The sequence below is a fragment of the Pelecanus crispus genome, chromosome 1, assembly GCF_030463565.1.
Source record: "Pelecanus crispus isolate bPelCri1 chromosome 1, bPelCri1.pri, whole genome shotgun sequence".
Taxonomy (NCBI): domain Eukaryota; kingdom Metazoa; phylum Chordata; class Aves; order Pelecaniformes; family Pelecanidae; genus Pelecanus; species Pelecanus crispus.
In genome coordinates, this window is record NC_134643.1 from 123,826,087 (window position 1) to 123,848,391 (window position 22,305).

A 22,305-nucleotide genomic window follows, 5' to 3' on the forward strand; every position below is an offset into this window, starting at 1 on the left:
AATAGTCACTCCCATCGCTCTGGACAGAGCTGCCACCCTACCCCACCACAACGCCAGCCAGCATGCCGTCGCATCATCTCAGCAGCCCTCTGGAGAATACTTGCTCCCTCTTAGGACAACAGAACTGTGCAAGTTAAAGGGCAAGAACACAGCGCTATGCTTTTTTCGGGAGTACTGACTTTCTGCCAAAGTCCTTCAGATGATTGTGTTTCCCTTTGCACAGCAGAGATGTATTGCACAGCCTTCTCCAGACAGTGTTAGTGGTGCAAAAGGTGCACTGTTACACAATTTTTACACTGACAGCAGCACAGGCAACCACGATCCTGTTATGTCTGCAAAAACAGGTTCAGGGTTTGGTGTGTATGAAATATTGATATGAAATGGCTCAACAATTTGTATGTCAATTAGTGCAAGAGAAAATGTACTGGTTTAAATCCATGACAAGCCAAAAAATGGTGTTATAGATTAAATCAGCCATAAGTGTAATTAATGCCCAGGTTTGATGCAGAGGTACGTAAAGAAGCTATTAAGCTCGTTTATGGAACCAGGCACCCACTGTTGGTCAAAGCATCAGTATAGAGCTAGTCCTGAGTAGAAACCATCTGGCTTAAAGGCATTTGGTTTCAATACAGAAACAGGAGAGGTTAGGCTACTGATCAATGGAGCTGGCTTTTCTTTTGCTCTTTTGCTAGGAAGCAAGAGCAGAAAAAATCTGAAAAGTTTACAAAGAAGGCATCAAGGAAGCACCAAACACAGGAGCTGTGGCAGCATGGTGCAAAGAGAGTGAGTTAAGGCAAGCACTGTCAGAAAAGTCTTGAATCTGTTGCAAAGATGCTACTTTTGCTTGATCCAAAGACAGAAGACATTGATTCAAGCCTCAGTTTTGAATGGAAAACACCTGGTGGGGCCTAAACTACTTCCCAAATGCTTGAGTCCAAAAAGGGGATAACAGGATATTCTCACCAACATTTGGGAGCTGCTCCAGAGCATTATGTTTCAGAAAACATTGCTCTGGGCATTGTAGCAAAGAGGTAGACCTCAGCTAGGTGACAAAGTTAGAAAGCTTGTCTCCCTTGGATCCTCTTGGCACTGTCACTGGGGACTGACAGGCTTTAAATAAGGCCCTAAATGAGCTCAGCAGAGACTCCGCCCATGATGTTCCAGTTATTATACCACTGTGGCTACAGTTTGACATGTCATTGACAAGGTTTGCAATGAAAGATATATCTCATTTCATTCTTTCCTTACCAAAGAACAAGGGGAATCCATTGTGCAAAAATCTCTGGTTCTTCCTCAAAGTTCAGCCAGTTTTGGAATAATTTTCAGACAGCCTAGACTACTGCTAAGTCCTTCTAGCCTACAACAGGATAAAGATTTGCTTGTTAATGTTGCCACATTTTACAGCCAATTATGCTGTTAAGTATGTTCTGCAGCAATACTGCTGGGAGAAAAAAAAAGAACCTCCTCAAGTAACTCAGGTTGGAAGGACCTTGGGAGCTTCCAGGCAAACCTGTTGCTTAGAGATCAGGCTGGACACAGAAACCAGTATGGGATTCTTTGGTCAGTACAGAGCCTAATCATTGCCACAGAGCAGCACTCTGCAAAAGAGATGAGAACAAGTCAAACAGCATAGCTCTGCAATTAAATACATGGAAAAATATGTGGGGGAGTATCAAGCTAGGCTAGGCTAGCACAGTACAGAATTCCCAATGATTTCTCCAATTGCTAAGACACATTCCCAGAAGGGCTTGCTGTTGTTTTTTAATTTGCAAATGTTGAGCAAGAAAAAATAATGAAGCTCCACTGAACTGAAAGTAATCTTTCAAGCAAGTACCTGGGATTTTCATTCAGGTCTTGATGCTTGGTCCCTGCACGTTCTAAGGAAATATGAAGTATATATCCCAATAAGCATGCTTGCATCAGCTTTGGAGAGAACCAGGATCATGAAGAGGACTTTACTGTTGACTTGTCTATGGTTTAACATGAGAAAACAAATGTGAACTGGGATGGTTCAGAAAAGCCATAGGTATTTATGTTGAACAGAGGGCACAGAAACACAACATAACTGTGTTCAACCAAAAGCTCAAGCGTGTGATTTTGGAAAGTACTAAATAAAACGAAGTCCCAAACACTGCATCTTGATGAGGGCAATGTGATATTAATATCAATGCAGATACTCATGCCAATACCTGCACACAATGATGCCAGAAACTTAGAAGCTTTGGAAAGAAGTACCCTGACTTTCCCAGACATTAATTAATCAGTGCTACCATAGTTGTCAAAAGGAAGGCTTGAAGTTCATTTTATCTTGCATCATAGTAGATAAACTGTATTATTTAAAGAACACTGGAAAACTGATCATACATCTGAAAAGGGGGACAGGAGAGTGGCTCTGGGCTTCATTTAAAGCCCACTCAGAGCAGTAAGACTATGCATCAACTACCTATTTGGTCTTTTATGACTGTACATAGCTGAAATCAGCGGGAAGCTTGGATCTAACTAATGAATCATAGAATCGTAGTATTGTTTAGGTTGGAAAAGACCTTTAAGATCATCCAGTCCAACCATTAACCTAACACTACCATGTCTACCACTATACCAATTAAGGGAAGAGTAGCAATTTCATGTTTCCTGGCTTGGTGGCTGGATTATTTTTAATGAAAGTAAAAACTAGGAATCATTAAGGTTGGAAAGGATCTTTAAGACCATCAGTCCAACCATCAACCCAACATCACCATGTCCACTAAACCATGTCCCAAAGTGCCACGTCTACATGTTTTTTTGAACACCTCCAGGGATGGTGACTCCACCACCTCTCTGGGCAGCCTGTTCCAATGCTTGACTACGCTTTCCGTAAAGAAATTTTTCCTAATATCCAATCTAAACCTCCCCTGGCGCAGCTTAAGCCTATTTCCTCTCATCCTATCACTTCTTACTTGGGACAAGAGACCAACACCCACTTCACTACAACCTCCTTGCAGGCAGTTGTAGAGAGCAATAAGGTCTCCCCTCAGCCTCCTCTTCTCTAGGCTATACAATCCCAGGTCTCTCAGCCGCTCCCCATAATACCTGTGCTCCAGACCCTTCACCAGCTTTGTTGCCCTTGTCTGGACACGCTCCAGCAACTCTATGTCTTTCTTGTATTGAGGGGCCCAAAACTGAACACAGTATTCAAGGTGTGGCCTCACCAGTGCCGAGTACAGGGGCACGATCACTTCCCTGCTCCTGCTGGCCACACTATTCCTGATACTAGCCAGGATGCTGTTGGCCTTCTTGGCCACCTGGGCACGCTGCTGGCTCATGTTCAGCTGGCTGTCAACCAACACCCCCAGGTCCTTTCCGGCCAGGCAGCTTTCCAGCCACTCTTCCCCAAGCCTATAGCATTGCATGGGGTTGTTGTGCCTGAATTGCAGGACCCGGCACTTGGCCTCGTTGAACCTCATACAATTGTCCTTGGCCCATCGATCCAGCCTGTCCACATTCCTCTGCAGAGCCTCCCTGCCCTCGAGCAGATCAACACTCCCGCCCAATTTGTTATCTGCAAACTTACTGAGGGTGCACTCAATCCCCTCATCCAGATCATTAATAAAGATATTAAACAAGACTGGCCCTAAAACAGAACCTTGGGGAACTCCGCTTGTGACCAGTCACCAACTGGATTTAACTCCATTCACCACAACTCTCTGAGCTCAGCCACCCAGCCAGTTGTTTATCCAGTGAAGAGTACGCCCGTCCAAGCCATCAGCCGCCAGCTTCCTAAGGAGAATGCTGTGGGAGACAGTGTCAAAGGCTTTACTGAAATCCAGGTAGATGACATCCACAGCCTTTCCTTCATTGACCAGGCGGGTCACCAGGTCATAAAAGGAGATCAGGTTGGTCAAGCAGGACCTGCCTTTCATGAACCCATGCTGGCTGGGCCTGATCCCCCAGTTGATCTGCACACACCTGTTGAGTTCACTCAAGATGAACCACTCCATAACCTTCCCCAGCACCGAGGTCAGGCTGACAGGCCTGTAGTTCCCCAGGTCCTCCTCCCAGCCCTTCTTGTGGATGGGCGTCACATTGGCAAGCCTCCAGTCATCAGGCACCTCCCCTGTTAACCAGGAATGCTGATAGATGATGAAAAGTGGCTTGGCAAGCTCCTCCACCAGCTCCCTCAATGTGCAGGTTATGCTGCATAAGTTGAGTTTATCTGAATATGCAGCGTGATGAAAAGTATTTACAGACTATTTCAAAGGAAAATTACTCCACTGGTGTCATAGGAGAAAATTGTTCTTATTTTAAAGTATATACTATGTTCTTTTGGAGGATTATTTTTCAAATTGCAATTGCAAGAAGATATATAAACTGAAGCTAAAGTGCAAGGTGAAGTAACAAAAAAAAGGAATAAATAAAAGAAAGTTTTAGGTTAGATGTATCCACCAGCTTACCACATACTGCTGACACAGGAATGGAGATTGTTGGAGATTAACAATGGAAATTACCTTAAAAAAAACCCCAACAATTATTTTATTAGCCTGATAAGGATCTCCAGCACACGTAGTAACTAGATAAAAGACAACACTTACTAACATACAGCGTTATGAACTTGAGGAGCTGGTCTTAATACACTAGCTGGAGCTGACAGCCTTCTGGCTCACACACTATATGATATAACCTGTCTTCCAACACCCGAAGAAATTAGTTTTTCTCTCTGCTGTGTAAAGTGCACACCCACCTATTTGTGTTCAGATATATGTATTCTGATAGGAGGCCTGCTGAAATTAGTAGGAAGGCTCTTATTCATCTCAGTGGAGCTTTGGACCAGTCTGTACCTGACAGAAATTTAGACTCCATTAATATTATGCATTGGCATAGCTGAAGATTCATATATTTCCACAATCAGCAGCCAACACCAACCCCCGAAATATATTTATCAAATCATATCTTTCCTGTGACACCACTGCTTTCATATTTTTTGTGCTTTATTTTACTACTGATGCCTTTTTCTTCTGTATAACTGAAACTAATAAACTAACTGCCATGCTAGTAATAAAAGCTCAGAGTCCGAGGCACTCCGTTAGCATGCTGTCCTGACAGATCAGGGCAGCTCTGCCCCCAGAGAGTACTTGTGGAAGAAGACTAAAGAAGCACACCTGCGTCCTTTCTTCTTCCCTGAGAAGAAAATATCCACCTAGCCTTGCAAGACATGGGCATTAATCTTTATGGAAATCTTATTACAATGAGTTGGCAAAGCTGCTATTATTAGTCACATGAACATTACAAGACAGACGTCTAAACAAAATTGGACATTTTTATTTTTAAACCAGGATTAAAGTTAGTTTTCAGTGATTATGACTCCTGGCACAAAGTGCTCCAAACACCATATCAGCATGGTTTTTCTTTCCTTTCACTTATTAAAGCATCTAAATGAGATTTCATCATGCATGCACAGGGTAAACACAATCTTAAGATAGCACTTAGGAAATGGTCTTTGTTAAATTATAATCTCTTGAGCTTCAGCCTATATTCCAGCTGTCATTAGAGAGATTAAAGTGTACCTTTTCTGTGCATTGTTTATTTTAAACATTCAGGATTCAAAACCATATAAAAGGTAAGATTTACTGTACCAAAACACAAATGCATAGTGTTGTTTGAGGGAGACAATGAAAGTCTCTGTATATGCCACCACCAATACACTAACCCCAATTTGGAAGCATCCCACGTGGTTATTTCAGCCATCAGAAGCCCTCTTAATTTACAAGAACAGTTACAGTTCACCTGTTATCTAGCTTTTTTCTTTCTTTTTTTTGGGGGGTGCAAGATCAGAGTTGAGCCGTACATTCAGACATGGAAAATACTGGCTATAGTCACCAACAAGAGCAGTGCAGCAACCAAAAACAGTGCTTCTACATCATGGTGGAGAGATGATCTGATCCCAGCCTGGTCCTCATATTTCAGGACACCACCTATATGTCCTCTTCTGGGGGACCACCCATAGCCTTTGGTCTGACATCAGCCCAGACGAAGGGGACCCTCTCCAGAGCCCCAGCCCTGCCTGTGGGCAGCCCGTGCCACCCAGCAAAGATGGTTCCATGAGTTCATGGGGAGATCAGACACCCTGTGCCTGCCCTTGGACACCTCAGCCTCACAGCCTCCCTTCAAACCATCTGAGAGGAGACAGTGCCCTGCAGACACACTGGGACACCACTGGCCTTCAAGCATGGGGCATGCACATCACTCAGCGTGTATTTTTCTGGGCTACTGCTAAGAGAAAACAGCTGTGCACAAACCCTGGAAGAGTTCGTGGGTGTTCCCCTGTTCCAGGAAATCACCTGGCTTCCTCAGTGCATTCGGTATTATCAGTATGGTGTTCATTTCCCTTGACTCACCAGTGCTGCCCTTCCATTTGGGAGCTGCACTTGGGCCCCCTGGTACTCTCATGGGTCATTTCAGAATCTCCAGGTCCCCCCGCATCCTCAATCTTTTCACAGGTGCTGCAAGCTTGCAGCTCCCCACTACTTGCTCTCTAATGCTCTTGGCAAGGCAGGCACTGTGCATGTCCACATGCCAGCAGAGATGCACAGTCCAAGTACCCTCTGCAGGGCGATGTACAGCAGCAAGGGGTCTGGCTAGCAAAGCAGAAGGACCCTGAAGATGCCAAAGTCCACTCTACCATGGAGATGTGAGGGAAAACTGTGAAGGAGCTTAAAGAATGGAGGGAAAACTGGCAGACAGAAAGGGAAAAAGAGCAAAGAAAACATTAAGAATCCACGGATAAGGATAGACTGAATAATAATGACCCAAATATTATGGAAGATCAGAGAAAGGCAAGAAAAGATTAAACAAAGCTGAAAGATGTGAAAGAGAGTATAAAAATAAAAAAATTAGAGAGAGAAAGGAGGACAGCCAAACTTGAGACAGCTAATGCTAATAAATTCCGGTTGTTTACACATCATTTGAGGCCAAATGTAAGTGTAGAGGCTAAGTTGACACCCACAAATCCCTACCATCTACCCAACATCCCCCATAGCAATCTCCAAAGCATGGCAGAAGGGAACAATGTCTGAAAAGGAGGAAGACTTTGTTAATGTCTGGTGGAGAGAGGGGACCAAGAGATGCTTTAGAGACATTTGGTTTATGCTCAGAGGGATTTCTGTTAAAAGGGGACACATACCAGAAAGTGGATTGTATCAACAGATGGAAATTTGAGTTGAGAAACTGCCCCGAGCTGTCTGGGGTGAGTAGTTCCCACACCATCAACTTCCAGCACTGGGTACAAGCACCATAGCCCATAATGTGGAGTTTGCTAAAAACCCTGTTTAATCCATGAAGTAGAACAAGATATTTAAAGGTCTTCTGTGGAGAAGAAATTTGTCCATTTTGCATCTTGTATGCATTACTGCAAAAAAATAAAATTATAAAAAAATTACAGAGCTGCAATGCTTAGTGAGCCACAGATAGCAGAACAAGGTGCAGCCAGGAGCAGAGCAAGGAGACATTGGTAGATCTGTGTCCTGGTTCGCTACAAGACTTGACAAACACCTGAAAACTGATGCTTTATAAACTTCCTTTAAAATTGAAACCTGTCCTTTTTTGATACCAGTCAAGTCCTGGAAGAAGGGTTACACAAATTCAGATATTGCACGATTAGGATCAGACATTTGGCAGAATAAATTAATCCACAGTTTTCTTTTGAGCCTGTTTTAAGCAGGTGGTTCTGGCCTTGAGGACAATGTCCTCAAATATAGCCACTCCATGTATACAAAAATAAAGCTGTCTGCCTCTAAAGTGATACACTGAAGAAGATGTTGAGTGAGAGAAACCTCAGTGGGAGGTTTGATTTTTTTAGTGATAAAAGCATAAAGCATTTTTGTCATAACAGCTACTGTTATTTCTCATTGCACTTGTGTATTCTTATTCTGAGTTTTTACTAATAAGAATGATAAATTGCAAATAATGTTTTCCTCTTGAGATATTTCAAAAAAATAACTGACATTTAAAATCTGCATGCTTAGCAGGTCATTAATTACTTCATTTAAGAGTTGACAGGTCTCATGTCATGCTATACCCTGTTTTTCAAACTGTCACACCCACGCTCTGCCTAAAAGCTGTTGAGTATAAGCATCATCATTTATAATGCAAAAAGGGTATCATTGATTATGTCCTGATTATTCATCATAATGCTTTCTTTCATGTGTACTTAATCATTGCGGTTTCTTGGAATATGCAAACCTTTCAGGCAAATCTTTCTACAGAGCAATCCAAACAGCGCTCTGAACTGACACCAGCTGGGTAAATAGGGCTTGGGACTTTGGGAACAATGCAGCGGCACAAAACCCCACCTACAGCCGAAGGAAGCCAGCTTTGGAGCGGGGCTCGGGAAGGAAGGACACGCAGGGTCTGCAGAGCTGAGGTCCAGTTTCCACTGCTGAAGCAATGCATGGCCCCAGGACCAGGTTTGCGTGATGTCTTCAGGACGGCTGTGGCAAACACAGCCCTCTTTGCACAAGCAGCTTCGCGGTTCAGCCAACAAGAGCAAAAGCATCAGAAAAACGTAACAGTGAGATCAGGTAATGATTTCCACTGAAAAATCTACTTCATCACAACTATTAGGATGTGATTTTCTAGGAAAAGCCGATGAAGCAGTAAAGTCCTTACACATTTGGCCTTCAAAGAAAAGGGACCATCCGCTAGCAACTGGCTCAAAAATCACACTGCTCCCCTCGTGAGGACTCCTAGAAGGTTTCTTTTACAGAGGAGGTTTACCAGGGTGAGCATTTCCAGTAGTCACAGAGGAATATGCTAAAAGAGAAAGATAAATTATCATATTCTAGGGCTTTACCAACCAAGGCAAATATAAATGCCAAGTACAAACATCTGACTTCTAATTAACTAAAAAATGAAAGCTACCCAGTAGATTACCAACTATGAATTTTTTTAAAATCCACAACTTTCGTGGAGCTAGAACTGTTTCTTGTTATGTTTTTGCATTTTTTTTCACTAACAAATGTAATAGTGATCAACACCCTCCTATAACCCCATGGAGCTACTGAAGTTCTTGGGGCTGTTGTTGCTGCCAGCACGGTACCAGTGCAAGTACAGACCTGATGTGTTGGAGCATCCCACATTCCCCGCTGTGCTGACATGCCCCATGCCGAAGATACAGGACTCTCCACAGGCCGGACCTCCCCAGCCAGTGTCATGGGCCATGCCCCCCATTTTGGGCTTATGCTCATCCCAGAGCACCAAGCATCGGAACAAAGCTGGAAGCTCTCCTCAGAAATGAGAACGACTGTGTTTGGAGCTCAACCTTTGCTTCTGCAAATGTGTTTTTGAAAGGAAGCTCGAACCTTAAAATATTTATCAGTTAGAGAAGAGCCCTGCTATCCCAAGTGCTTTCAGCCTTGGGGGAAGGGGCCTGAGGAGCCCGTTTTTTTTCATCTAAAAAAGGGAGTGAGAGCATCTCTAAACACTGGCGCAGGCAATGCTTCAGCTGACAGAGGTGAAATTATCCCCAGAGGAGCTGTATTTCTCCTATTAAAAAAAAGCTTGCTTTTCACATCTGTGAGCATGAAGCTCTGGCTATTTGGCAGATGCATAACAAAGTTATTTTAAAGGCAGAACCTCATCTTGTGGGAATATCACTACGCGGCGCTAGACAGAGCAGGAGGGAAAGGTTTGCCTTTTCATTACTTACCACCTGGGCACCAAGGAGCCTTGGCTCTGTCCTCTCCTAAACTTGCCAGCTTCAGTAGTCGAGTGAGGGGCAGATGCAGCCCTGGTGGGACGAGGGGCTGGAGGGCTGCAGCTGTGGGCAGAGAGGAAGGGAGACACCTGCCTCTTCAGACCCTGGGTACAGCTGCAGGCACCCAAACCATGGATGACACCTCCACTCTGGTATAGGAGGCAAGGAGGGAGAGGAACTTGGAGGTTTGATCCTACAGGGATCCTTGTCACTTCAGGCAGGCCCAAAAGTGCAATACCTCGAAGGGCGGTACAAGGAAATGTATATCATTTTAAAATGTTCTGAAGCATCTGCCATATCTTTACCAAAAATAATTAAATGGCATATTTCAAATTATCTTCCTATTCTTTATTTGTCCTAAAGTAGCCACAGCCTTATTCAGGGGTCGAGACTCTTTTGTGCTGAACTATGAGGGCTGAAAGAAATTGCTTGTGGGCTTCTCAAAATCAAGCTGCAATTTTCTTCCTGAAGATCTTAATTAAACTTTTTGAGCTGATTAATACTTTAGACAGGCCCACACCAAAACTCCAGACCTGGTCACTCAAGGCTGAACTTGAACAGGGAAAGACACAATGATTTAAAAAATAGGCTGTAGCCCCTTTCTTTATGAAAAAATGCAATTGATAATTCCTTCTTCCAACACCCACCCTCTCAATGGCAAGTCTGAAGGCCAGATTTTTCAGTTACGGAAAGCTTTCCCCAAGCCACTTTGTAGACCACTTCTCTTAATAGTAATGAATTTTTATTTAAAATGGAGTTTCCAAAAATATGAATCCCTTATTTGAATAAAACCTACCTACAGGAAGAAATATGCATCCAGAACACATATATATCTTTCTATGGGTAATTCTACAGTACTCAGAGGATAGGACAACAGAGTTTTCCAATTTTACAGAGGAAAACTGAGACCCACAAATATTAAAATGTTGCCCACATCCATGAAGGAAAATCAAGGAGCTGAGTAGACTCAGCACAGTTTGCTACCTGATCAACTGGACTCTTCCTTCCTTGCAAAATGCAGTCTAGGGGACAAGGGGACAAAGGGACAAGGGGAAGATATTAAGGGGTCTCCAAAACATGCAGGCCAAAAAAATCACCACCTTTAAACACTGAAGTTATTCAAGCAGTGTCAATGTTAAGATTAAAATGGAGAACAGTGTTACAGTTCATAATGGCAGAAAAAGTAATGCCGATAACATTATCTGTAAGGTTAATTAATGCATAATTGTTCCTTGGAAGCCTTTTTCTTTTGTTCCAAAGCAGGCTGTTTGCCAAGCAAACGCCAATAGATGTGTGAACCACCTACAGCAAATGTTCATACAATGAAAGTTTCAGAAGTGACTGGTGATATTTGCTCAGGTATTATTTTCAGCCACCTGCGCTGAGTTTACAAAGTGGGCGGGCAGCCGTCCTATCTTTTCTGTTTCCAGCTTTTGTTGCTGAGCTACCACAACTCATTCCCAACACTGAAAATAAACCTGGCTGTTTTCTTCCTCTGCCTGAACCTCAGGGCTTCCAGCAAGAGATCATGTACCCGAACCACATGAGGGGACTCCCTTCCTTTGAACCCTCTTATGTGCCCAGGCAGAAGCTGCCTTTTGAAATCCACAGCAGCAGATTGTGGTCTAAGGGATGTTTTCCCATGCGTCGAATGAATATGAGTAAAACAGCAACATCAAACCTCCAGTAAGTTTTCTCTGACCACATCTTCCTGTGGCCTTGAGGCCGGCTCTCTGATAAGCCAACATGGTTATGCTATTCCCACACGTCAAGAATTAAGGAAATGATTGTGACAGATTACGGGTGCCACTCTTATTACAGAAAGCCATGACAGCCTCTTTTTAAAACTCACCTTCAGTGTGACTTTACAGCATACATTTCATAACTCGGAGGTAATACCTAACCTAAGTCCAGGAAAGGGTGGCAGAGGAGTCAAGGGCCAGCAATGCTGGAGGCTTCAGTCCAGCAGAGGAGCCAAGTTTTTAACCCACCATGACTTGAAACAATCTTTAATACAAGCGTAAGAGCAAAGGAGAAAAGAAGCCTGGAAACTGTGCAAAGCACGTGGATGGAGACAGCAGCCACGGCTGATAGGAAACAGGACTGTTCTCTGCTAAGAGACGATAAGGGAGAGAGCAAGGCAGCTGTGCAGAAAGAGACTCAGATTAAACTATCATGGAAGTGATCAGAGGAGAAGTTGCAGAATTGCATTCAGGGGTTCATTATTTCCTTGGATCTCTGTCTCTTCTGCTTTTCAACAGTGAAGGTGTCAAGAAATTTTTTAATAAGGCTAGCTATTCCTTATTTTATTGTCAGTTGAACCCAGGAGGATACAAATGGAATATCTGACCTGCCTCAGATGCAGAAAGCATCTTAATAAAAGATGTTTGGAAAGCCTAAACTACATGCTGCAGCAGCTCAGTAGCTGGATAACAGAGTCACACTGCCCAGGAAAGGTACCAGGCATGTAAAGGAGCTCAGTGATGGCCCAGAGTGAGGGCACATATTGACCAGTCAATATCCAAGCCCAGTTTACTAGAAATCATATAGGATTCAAAGGTTGGTGCCTATCAATCACAACAGTTTTGGCTGTCCAGAGTCTGAGCTGAGGCCTGAGCTGTGATGCTATACATACATTTGTTGAAATGGTCTTCTGCTTTGTAAAGAACTATAAGGTTGCCTTTGCTGTCTGCCTTCTGAATAACAAAATGGTAGTGATATTTTGCAAAGTGGATCTCTTATAAACTACAAGCATCAGCAAAAGCATTAAGTGGCCCTTTTTCTGCAGTTGTGCCTTCGAACAGAGGAAAAATGCCCTAGGTTGAAAGCCAAGCTGAAATATTATTCTTTAAATGTTTTTCCAGATGAATTTCAGAGATATATTAAGCACTGTAGATTGAAGCAGTTAAAAATTTTCAGACACGCCCTGTGTCACTGGGTGCCTGCAATGCCAAGAAACCTCAGAGTGCTTCATAGCAGCAGTGTGTCCACACAGAATACCCAGTCCTTCAATCTGAGTATTAATTTTTTGCATAAATGAGAACTGAATTAAGGACACAAGGCCATTTTTTTTACATAATTGCAAAAGATCAGCAAGTTAAAAATGACCAGGCTCTGACCCTGTACTGTGGTTTAATAGACAATACTCCACAGTGCTCTTTATGGACTTTATGTGGATTTTGGTTTTTAAGTGTCCTCAAGCCTTTCTCTTGGACTAGGACCCAAATGTGCTCAGTACTGTACAACCTTAGCACACAAAATCCTCCCATGTTCCAAAATGTTTACAGCTGAAGTACAAACCAAGAGACATGCAGGCAAGAAACACAAGGAAACAAGTGCAATTATTTGTAAGCAGGAAGGCAAAGGAGCGATAATGAGGTGGCTTGGCAGATATAGGTATCTCGTCCTGTGTGTAATCTAGCTTGCAGTTAACAGACAAAGACCTATAAAAGCCAGGGTAAGGTACTCAAGTTGTTTCTGAGTATCTCTGGGGCTTTTTGGTTTTTAGTTTGGCGGGGGTTTTGCTGCTGTTTGAATCAGACAAGAAATTGGCCCCATATCAATGTGCAGATTGTAAACTGAATGAAAGGCAAAATGATGTTGTTGTACACTCGCGGTGATGCTGTTGTTGAGCTGACAGCTTGACACCCATCAGGGGATTGCCAAGGGGCAGCCAAGATTTTTGTTTGGACAGAAGGTGATGACCGGGATTAAAGAGGTGTACCTCTGACTCATCAGTACGAAGATTAATGTTGTGTTTACAAGTGAGGTTATCCTGGGAGAAGATGTAGAAGATTATTTCACAGACTCCAGGAGAATCATTTGTGGGGTAAGAGTCTAATGTTCAAAGTGAGTAAAATTATAAAAATATGGCTTATAGAGGTACACCTATCCAGCTCAAAGAAAACTTCAGCAGAATGGCAGCAGCTACCTTCCTTAGCCTTGCCATTTATTTGCCCCATGATCTCTTTGAGCTAATTCTTTATCGTGTTTTGTATTGCAGCAGGTACAGACAATTCATATGAAGCAAAAGGGAGGGTGTGTTTGTTTTGGAAAGTGCCGTGGTAAATTCCACATTTAACATTACAATACCAAGGAAAAAAAAAAAGTGCACTGCCCTTTTAAGTGAATAACACTGTTGCCAAAATACAGCTAATGTCTCAGCATAGGAACTCACCCCTGGTCCTGATCGTCTTCCCTGCCACCTGCTGCCATTTTCCTCAGCACTGGGATGTACAGCTCTCCACCGCTGCATTCATTAGGAAGGAGGAGGCTATTGGCATGTCATATCCAGCGAGGACGCTATCAGCCGGGGCAGCAGCTCTTCCATGTGCAGCGCCCGATAGCACAGGAGACGAGCAATCCTTCATTGCAGAAAACCACGATATGTCATCAAAGATCTTATCATCAAGGAGCTGTTTGCTCTTCAGAGCGGAAGTGTGCAGTTATCTTCAAATATTCAAGAGGCGTGTTGCCCACATCCCTTCAGAACGAGTGAAAACAGATGGAAACCTCAACACGGGAAGAGGCGCGCTTGCCAGAGTGGTTTTTTCTCATCCAGATGCACATGTTCAGCATGGTGCTCTGGCGGCATTGAACAGTGGGTGGGCCACATGACTGGCTGCTGCTACTTCAGGAGCTAGGATTATTTTTTTTTTTTTTAGCGCAGGCTGAAGAAGTTTGTATTTTAAGGTCCCAAGGTCAGTGCTACTCTCAGTGACACCCTGAAAAGCACAGCATCTTCTATTCACAGAAAGAATGGGTTCTGCAGAAAATGGCAACAGAGCCCTTGCAGCTGCTAAGAAACCTGGTTAAGATCCACACCATACACATCTTAGGGCCTGTTGCATGTATCTATCCCATAACTCTTGCATCGTGCATGTGGCATTAAAGGCAATTGGCTCAGGAGACTAGCAGGTCCAAAATATCCTGCATGTAAGCAGAGCCAAGACAAACGAAACTGCATTATAACCTCTATTACTGGACAGGAGTCTGCCTCTCACCATTCAGTGGTACGAAGTCAGGACACGGTAAAATGACATTTGTTCCATTGAGCTATAAAGTTTCATCCAGAAATTTGCTGTGTTAGCATGCAACTGAAACATATAACTGCACTGTGGACAAGCACTGTGGACTGAGCAGTGTTCAGTTGCCAGGTGAAGCTGGAGAGTGCCCAAATCCTGCAGACTTCACATTAAAACCTGTCATAAAGTGAAGACGCCTTGGCAATGCAAGAGACATCGAGGTGGTTGTTTTGTGATTCATGCAGACCTCTAGGTCTGCAACACAGGAACAAAATGCAACCATCCTCATCTGGTACATTTTAACCCTGCACAGGTTGCACAAGGCGGTATGAGACCAAAGGCATTGCTGACCAAAATGCAGCAGCTTGTGTCAGTACAACTTATGGTAAATACATTGATACTGCAGTCAAAAGTTGTGTCGATGCCTTGTTGTAAGCATAATCAAGACAATTGTCAGGTAGCTAAATCCGCTTCTGATTAACTGGATAGCTAAACAGGATGGAGCTCTAATAATCTGTAAATCCATGAGATCATTAACATCTCTAAGGATCTGAAAACTGAGCAGCATCTCAAACCAGTGCTGCAGGCTGCTTCCCTGCACTCCTGTCAGCACTGGAGCCAGCACTGCACCAGATCAGGTATGTTTGCAGGAGCTGTCGTAACACATATCCCATGTGTTGTTTCCTTGATACAGTCCTCTATAAATCAGTGAAAATTAAAAAAATATTATTACAGTGAAAATGCTGTAAAATTCTTGTCTTTAAGACATTTCTTTGACTCCGTACATATGCTGGAAGAATAAGCCATGGTATCACCTTTGCTTTGGACTCTCAAGGTGCCTAAAGCAATCAGGCACTCAACACACGTTGATTTTCTTTGGGCATACCCCATGCACCTTTGAAAACCCCAGCTGTTGTGCTTTTCTGAGCAGATGTGTTCCCCTGGGAGAGTGACCGTGATAGGAAAAGCACTGGCATTACACCTCTCGCTGTCTCCCAGTGCAGGCTTGCAGTTCCCTTACACCGCTCAGTGAGAGCCAACTGCAATGTTACAGTAAGCTACTTTTTTTAATTACTCTGCTGGTCTGTACACATTGCAAAAGTGTATCAGTGCTGAGGTTTTCGTGGTAAGCTGGGAGAGGAGTTAACAGCATGCTACTAGCACTATCTAACCTCAGTTGTTTTATCCCAACATGGCTGTGGTTTGGTCTTCAAACAAGCCGAAAGACAAGCAAATATCTGATGTGACCCCTCTTGCATCATGTATATTTTATGAAAGCAAACAGCACCGTGTAATGTTATGATTAACTGCTGAATACTCAACAGAGTAATTGCTTCACCAGAACAGGTGTTGCAGGTGCTTTTATTCCTCCCCAAAATGAACAACAAATATGAACAGCAGTGAGGGAATCCCATGCAGAGATTGCTGGGGGCAGAGAGGGAGCCTCTGCTCTCCCTGCAGCCAACACAGCGTCCAGAGGATCCTGTACTGGTTTTGCTCCAGCTCTCACAGGCAGGTAACCAGACAAAAGGCAGGCAAAGGTTACATAGTGGTAGACCTAGGAGAAGCCAGCTTTTCTGATTCCTGTTCCCTGTTTAACAGGGGCACCCTATCTTCCATGTCACTAGCACCCCAGAGTTACATTTCCATAATTGTTCGTCTGGTTTCTTCTTAAAATAATGCATGGACTACACAAACAGGAGAATCCTATTTCAGCGAAGCATCTCATTGCAAAGGCATCCTGGAAAGAGCAGAAAAAGGCAAAAAACGTCATTCACATCATTAGTAGAATCACACAAGTCAAAAACTAAAAACAATTGTGCATAGTTCTCAGCTCCCTTGAGACCTGACATTTAAATCTCATATATATTTCCTGCAAGTCTTACAAGAGCTTCTTAAAAATACGCTTGTCGGCAGCTAAGTGATGAAGCACCAAATACAAGCCATACACACCAAGAATCTTAAACCATCAGTTAGTATTTGCTGTTCTAAATAATTTTAAATTAAGAAATAAAAATTTGAGTAAGAGACACACTGAGCCAAGGTTCCTAATACAACTTCTAAAAACTTGCATTTAGGTCTCAAAACATCTGGAGGAGAACTATACAGCAGAAATAAAACACCATTTTGTTTTGAGATGGACTTTCAGGATCCTAAGGTCCTGAAGTGCCACTGAGATCCACTAAACAGGTCATATTTCTCTTTTAAACATTATAGGATTTTAAATTATGTGCAGTTTAAGAAGGAGGACACTGTTACAGTGCCAGCACTTTTCCCTTAAAAGCTTATCCTGACTAAATGAAATTTGTAACCCAGAAAGGATTTGCCAAAGAAAGGCTCTTTAAGATTTAAATAATAAAAATATTGAGCAATTTTTAAGTCTGTTCTTAAGTCACAAAGTTGGACAGCTTAAGCAGACACAGGAGACTTGTACATTTTAATAGGTACACTTGTCTAGATAAAAGGGCAGACACCACAAGTTTCCAAACTGCAACCCTATCACCTGCTAACATGTGGGCTCTGCACTGTGTTCTTGGTCCTTTGGAAACAACTGCAGACCTGTGCCAATTCCTCCTTTTTTTTTTAACTTTCTCAAATTTATTGCAGCACCACAGTACTAGTCCCTCATTCTGGGAAGCTATATTATCATTTCCTTTTATTCTGCCATGAATAATTTGGTTTGGTAGTCAGAGTTCTCTCTCAAATGAATCCTCTGCAAAATCAGAAACAAGCTATTTTACTGCTCTCGATCACCGCGTTCCTCAAGCACTATACTAGTCCAACCCCACAGACGTCTTTCAGAAATTAGCTGTGATGAACTAGCTCTATTGTGAGTTGCATTACTGAAAAATATAATGGCGTGCTCACATTTTCAGCTGCTTTGGATAAGAGTTTAGCACACAAATTATCCATTCAGGAAGTAGAAATCACCTCCTGTGCCCACTTTGTGGCTTATGGGCATATAACGCACCTTTTGTGGTTATGGAGCTGGAAGAGAGGGAGCAGGAAAACCTGCATTGGTGAGGCTAACATCTGGCAGCTTCTGAATATAAAAACATAGAAAGAAACAGCAATTCTGTACGAGAACTAAGATAATTCATCCCAAAGTCCAGTCTCTGACAGCAGCTGGGACAGATGCTCAAGGGAAAAGCATAAACCAGAATATGCATGATGGTCTTGTTCCAGTTTGCATCCAGACCATTGGCTCTGTCCTTGTCTCGACCCTTTTGGAAACCGTTTCTCCTTTTGGCCCTCAGGACATCTTGCAGCAATAATCTCAATAAACCAATTATGTGCTACTGTGAAAAACTTTTCCCTTTTGTTCTTTGCTTTATAATCCCACTAGGCACCCCCTACTGCTTGTGTTTTGAGAAAGAATATTTAATCTTTCCCTATCTGCCTTCCCCATACTATTCAGGATTTTATAGTCTCCTATCATAACCCTTTCCTACCCGATTTGTCTGTTTTCCCAAACTTACGAAAACTGGTATGTTCATCCTACTTTCTGCAAGGATCACTTCAGTCTCTGCTCTTCTCTTTATCATTGCTAGTTTTGCTGCATTCAAGAAGCGATAACCAAAAAAAGCATGTTATTTTATTTATATTCTATTGCATTATATGATACTATACTATGCTACATTATTCTGTCTAAAAGGAGGTATACTCATGAGTTATACAGAGGCTGAAAAAATCCTCTGTTCATGCCCTCTCCTTTTCCCAGTAATCTCTAATACCCTACCTGCCTTTTTGACTGCTGCTGAGCACTGAACCAGTATTTTAATATGCCACAACCCAACAGTCACAAGGTGACACCAGTATCCTGAAGACAGTCAAATCCCCAATTTAAATATCCCATTGACTTCAAAGTGTCTCAACCAAAGAACAAATGTGCAATGGAGTGAATCTGTTCCTGAAGAAAGGGCCGAAATATGGCCTGTGCATCTCTTAGCTCCTATTCAAATACCTTGTGTTAGAAAGTAGGTGGAAGAACGGTTGTTTTGCATAGAACTGAATTTAACCCCAAATAGTTTGAACTGCCAGCCAGCTCTAATTGGCATGAATTCAGCAAGAAGGAGTCTGATTTATTTATTTAACCTTAAAAGGTCAGAAACAGTGCACATTTGGCAGATACAAATGCTTCTTGCTTATTCTCACCAGAAACAAACTGTTTTAGGAAGGGAAGAAGCACCCCCTACCTCTACTTCTTTTGGTTTTGATGGCTTTCTGCAGATCTGCATGGATCACACAGAAATTATACTGCAGAACATGGACATATATTGTCTGGGAGGGGCACTAAGGTGATTGATTCAATAAATAAAATATTTCCATCTGAGCTCAGTTGTATGCATTGTGATAGGGAGGTGAACATTTGGAAGCAGACCCTAAAATAATCTTAAAATTATACATATTTAATGATAAAAATTGTATATTAGCTATTAAAAAGTATTAGGAATTATTAAAGCAAGTAAAAATATGCGTTTGTAGAATTTCTAAGCTCTAAAACTTTATGTACAAATTAGAGCAAATGACTTCAAGAAAAAAATACTTCTAATGACTGCAGCCTTCTGGTCAAAATGTTTGACCAGCACTTTTTTGTAAAGACTGGTCATTTCTCACGCACATCCCCAAGTTCTTGGCTCCATGTGTCAACAGAGGAGAGAAAAATTAAGGTTTGTGCATTTATTGCTTTGCCGATTGGTGACAAAAATAAAGCAAAAACATTCCTGAATACTCTCACACAAGTTTTACAAGAAGACAACAGAATTGCCTGTGGATAATAATTAAACAAGGCCCACAGAACTTCTGGGGATAGAAGACTGTCACAGCTTGTCTTTAATTTTGCTCATGATCTTGCATAGTTTTGTTAACTAATTGTGCTATTGGCTTAGGAATCTCCGATGTGGCATTAATTTGCAAACTGTGGAAAAGTGACAATCATCAGAGCCACAGCAGATGTGGCTGAATAGCTCAAGCCACAGGCTGCAAAAAAATTAGTATTTCTTACTGAATTCTGCCCAACGAGAGCAGAAGCCCATCCCTACACATGGGAGAGAGTGAGGTCTCATTGCAGCCTAGTGAGAGAGAGAAAGCACCAAGTAAAACACTGCACTAAACCCAAATTATTCCATAGGCAGCAAAAGTAACAAACCTCCATTTCCTATGGGTCTGCATCCGCCATTCCCAGCAGCCGGTGCCCCCGCCACGCAGGGGGAACGGCCCCGCTGGGTTTGAAGCAGCCTGGCTCTGTGCGCTGGGCTTTGCACTGCTGCACAGGGGGAGCGGGGCGGCGGCACCCCGGGGAGCAGGCAGAGGCACTATGGCTGGAGGGTGGCACCCCCACACCCCCCAAGCCCCCAGCAGCCTTCTTCACACTTTGAGGAGCAGCCACAACCTCGGTTAGCACCTTCGCTCCCCTCTCCCAACCTGCGAGCTGACTCACTTGCAGCCCACTGCATACCCCACAGGCACCCCAAGAGAGGCCCCTATAGGCCCCCAAACACTTTAATTTAGCAGATCAGGTCTCCAGTTGCAAGCACACAAGCCTTATCTGACGTCCCCTGGCCAACAGTCTCACAATGACTCAGTGCAAAACCCACAATCCTTCATGGAGGGAAAAGAACTTAATTCATTTCTGGTACGAAATAAAACAAATACAGCATTGTTTGCAAATAAGCTGTCATTTCTCTCCCATGGGATTACACTATGTTTTGAAGGGTGTGTTGACATTTAAAAGGAAATTGTATCCACACGCATGTGTGTTTGTGTATATATTGTACACACACCCCCATCTCACTGTGAGCACTCTTTCTAAGAGCATCATCTAAATGAATGATAGCATTTTGTTTAACTGTAGCAAACCAAGCCACATACCACAGTTTCCTTGCAGGAGATAGCCAGGATTTTAGTATTTCATTCATTTCTGGTGATATAACCAAGATGCTACACCTCAGAGCTGCCCACAGCCTCTGCTTGTTGCAGAGGTCAAAGGCTCCATTTGTGGAATCAAGCTTCTAGCTTGCATGGAAAAATCATTCTTCGCTGCTTCTGATTATTGTAAAGAAAATTTGAGTTCAGTACAGCTGGAAACCAGAAGGCGAGTAAAACGCTACCAAAAATCAGCAGGTTTTTTTCATGTAATCTTGGCATTTTCAGGCCAGCCTTATGGTGGCAGGGAGAGGCAGATGTCAGTCCCTTAGGTGACAGTAAAGGTGTTCTCTGAAGAAGTTTTCAGCAATTTCGCCTTTTCTAGAAAGACCTCCAAGTGCTGCTAATTTTCTCTGGTCCAGAGGCAGCAGGTGATGGCAGAAGAGACGAGCCTTGCCTGTCATGCAGACCTTGATGGCAGAGGCCAGCCCAGCGGTGCCTCGTCGCAGGAAGAAGGGAGAAGTCATCCCTGCAGGGTGCCAGGGCATGGAGGGGTTTCCCTCACCAGGCTGGGAGCAGCTGAAAGGAGCCAGGCAGCCTTCCTCCACTGGAGCAGCATCCCATGGAAAGCCACAGGCTCACTTGTCTCTTTTTTTCTTTTTTGTTGAGAACGCCATGGTACCACCAAGTCATTGCTGTGCTTCAGGTGGCTGGAAGAGGTCTTGTTTACTGCAGAGAACTGCTGCCCTCAGTGCTGAGGGAGCTCAGGCATCATACTGGGATTTCAGACGCTTGGGAATCGCTGGGCCAGGGCATTAGTGACTTTTCCAGCCGCAAGGCAGTAGGTCTGCAGCCAGTAACAACGTGCTCACCTCTGGGACAGAGGGATATTTTGCACACCTGATCTGTGCTACCAGGCTGCTAGTATGCTGCAGCATTAGCCATCACCAACACTGGAGGTAAAAGAACCCTCAATGGTCATTTTGTTATATATAAAACCAAAGTTCAAATTATTACCAGATGGGAATCAGTTACACTTTACATGTCATTAAGTTTTAAAATGCTGAGGAGCCCAGCAGTGGCATTTTTAAGCAGTGTTTGAGGCTGTCAGGGGCTCTGAGAGTTACTATTCACCTGCTGTTGTGTCCTCCACTCCCTGGTATTGGACTTTACTTGGCACTAGGAACATCCCAGCTCTGCAGACTTGAACCACCGTGTTAATGTAACGTGCTTCCTATCCTTTGTCTTGATGACCAAAAAGCGCAGGGGCAGAGGTGACGAGCAATAATACATTTGTACAGTTGCATTAGGGGAAAGCTGATTTATTGCAAGGCAATCTTGGAGGGAGACATTATTTAGAAAGAAGACATCAGAAGAAATACACGTCTAAATACAAATGCAGATGAAATGCAATAGCCACAGTTATCACTCAGAGGATCTAAATCTTGCCAACAAGCAAAACCACAATAAATGGCTAATAAAAACGAATCTCTGTAAAGCATAAAAAAATGTACATTACCATTATGTTGTGGTTAATTCTCAGACAATACTGCAAAATAAGAGTGAAGTGTTACTTCCTGTCATTTAAAGGAAAAGAAACCCAAACACCAAGAATTCTTCAGGCTAAGGAATGCAGACATACATCATGTCTGCAAGAATCATAAAAAGATCAAATGTAATATTTTCTTT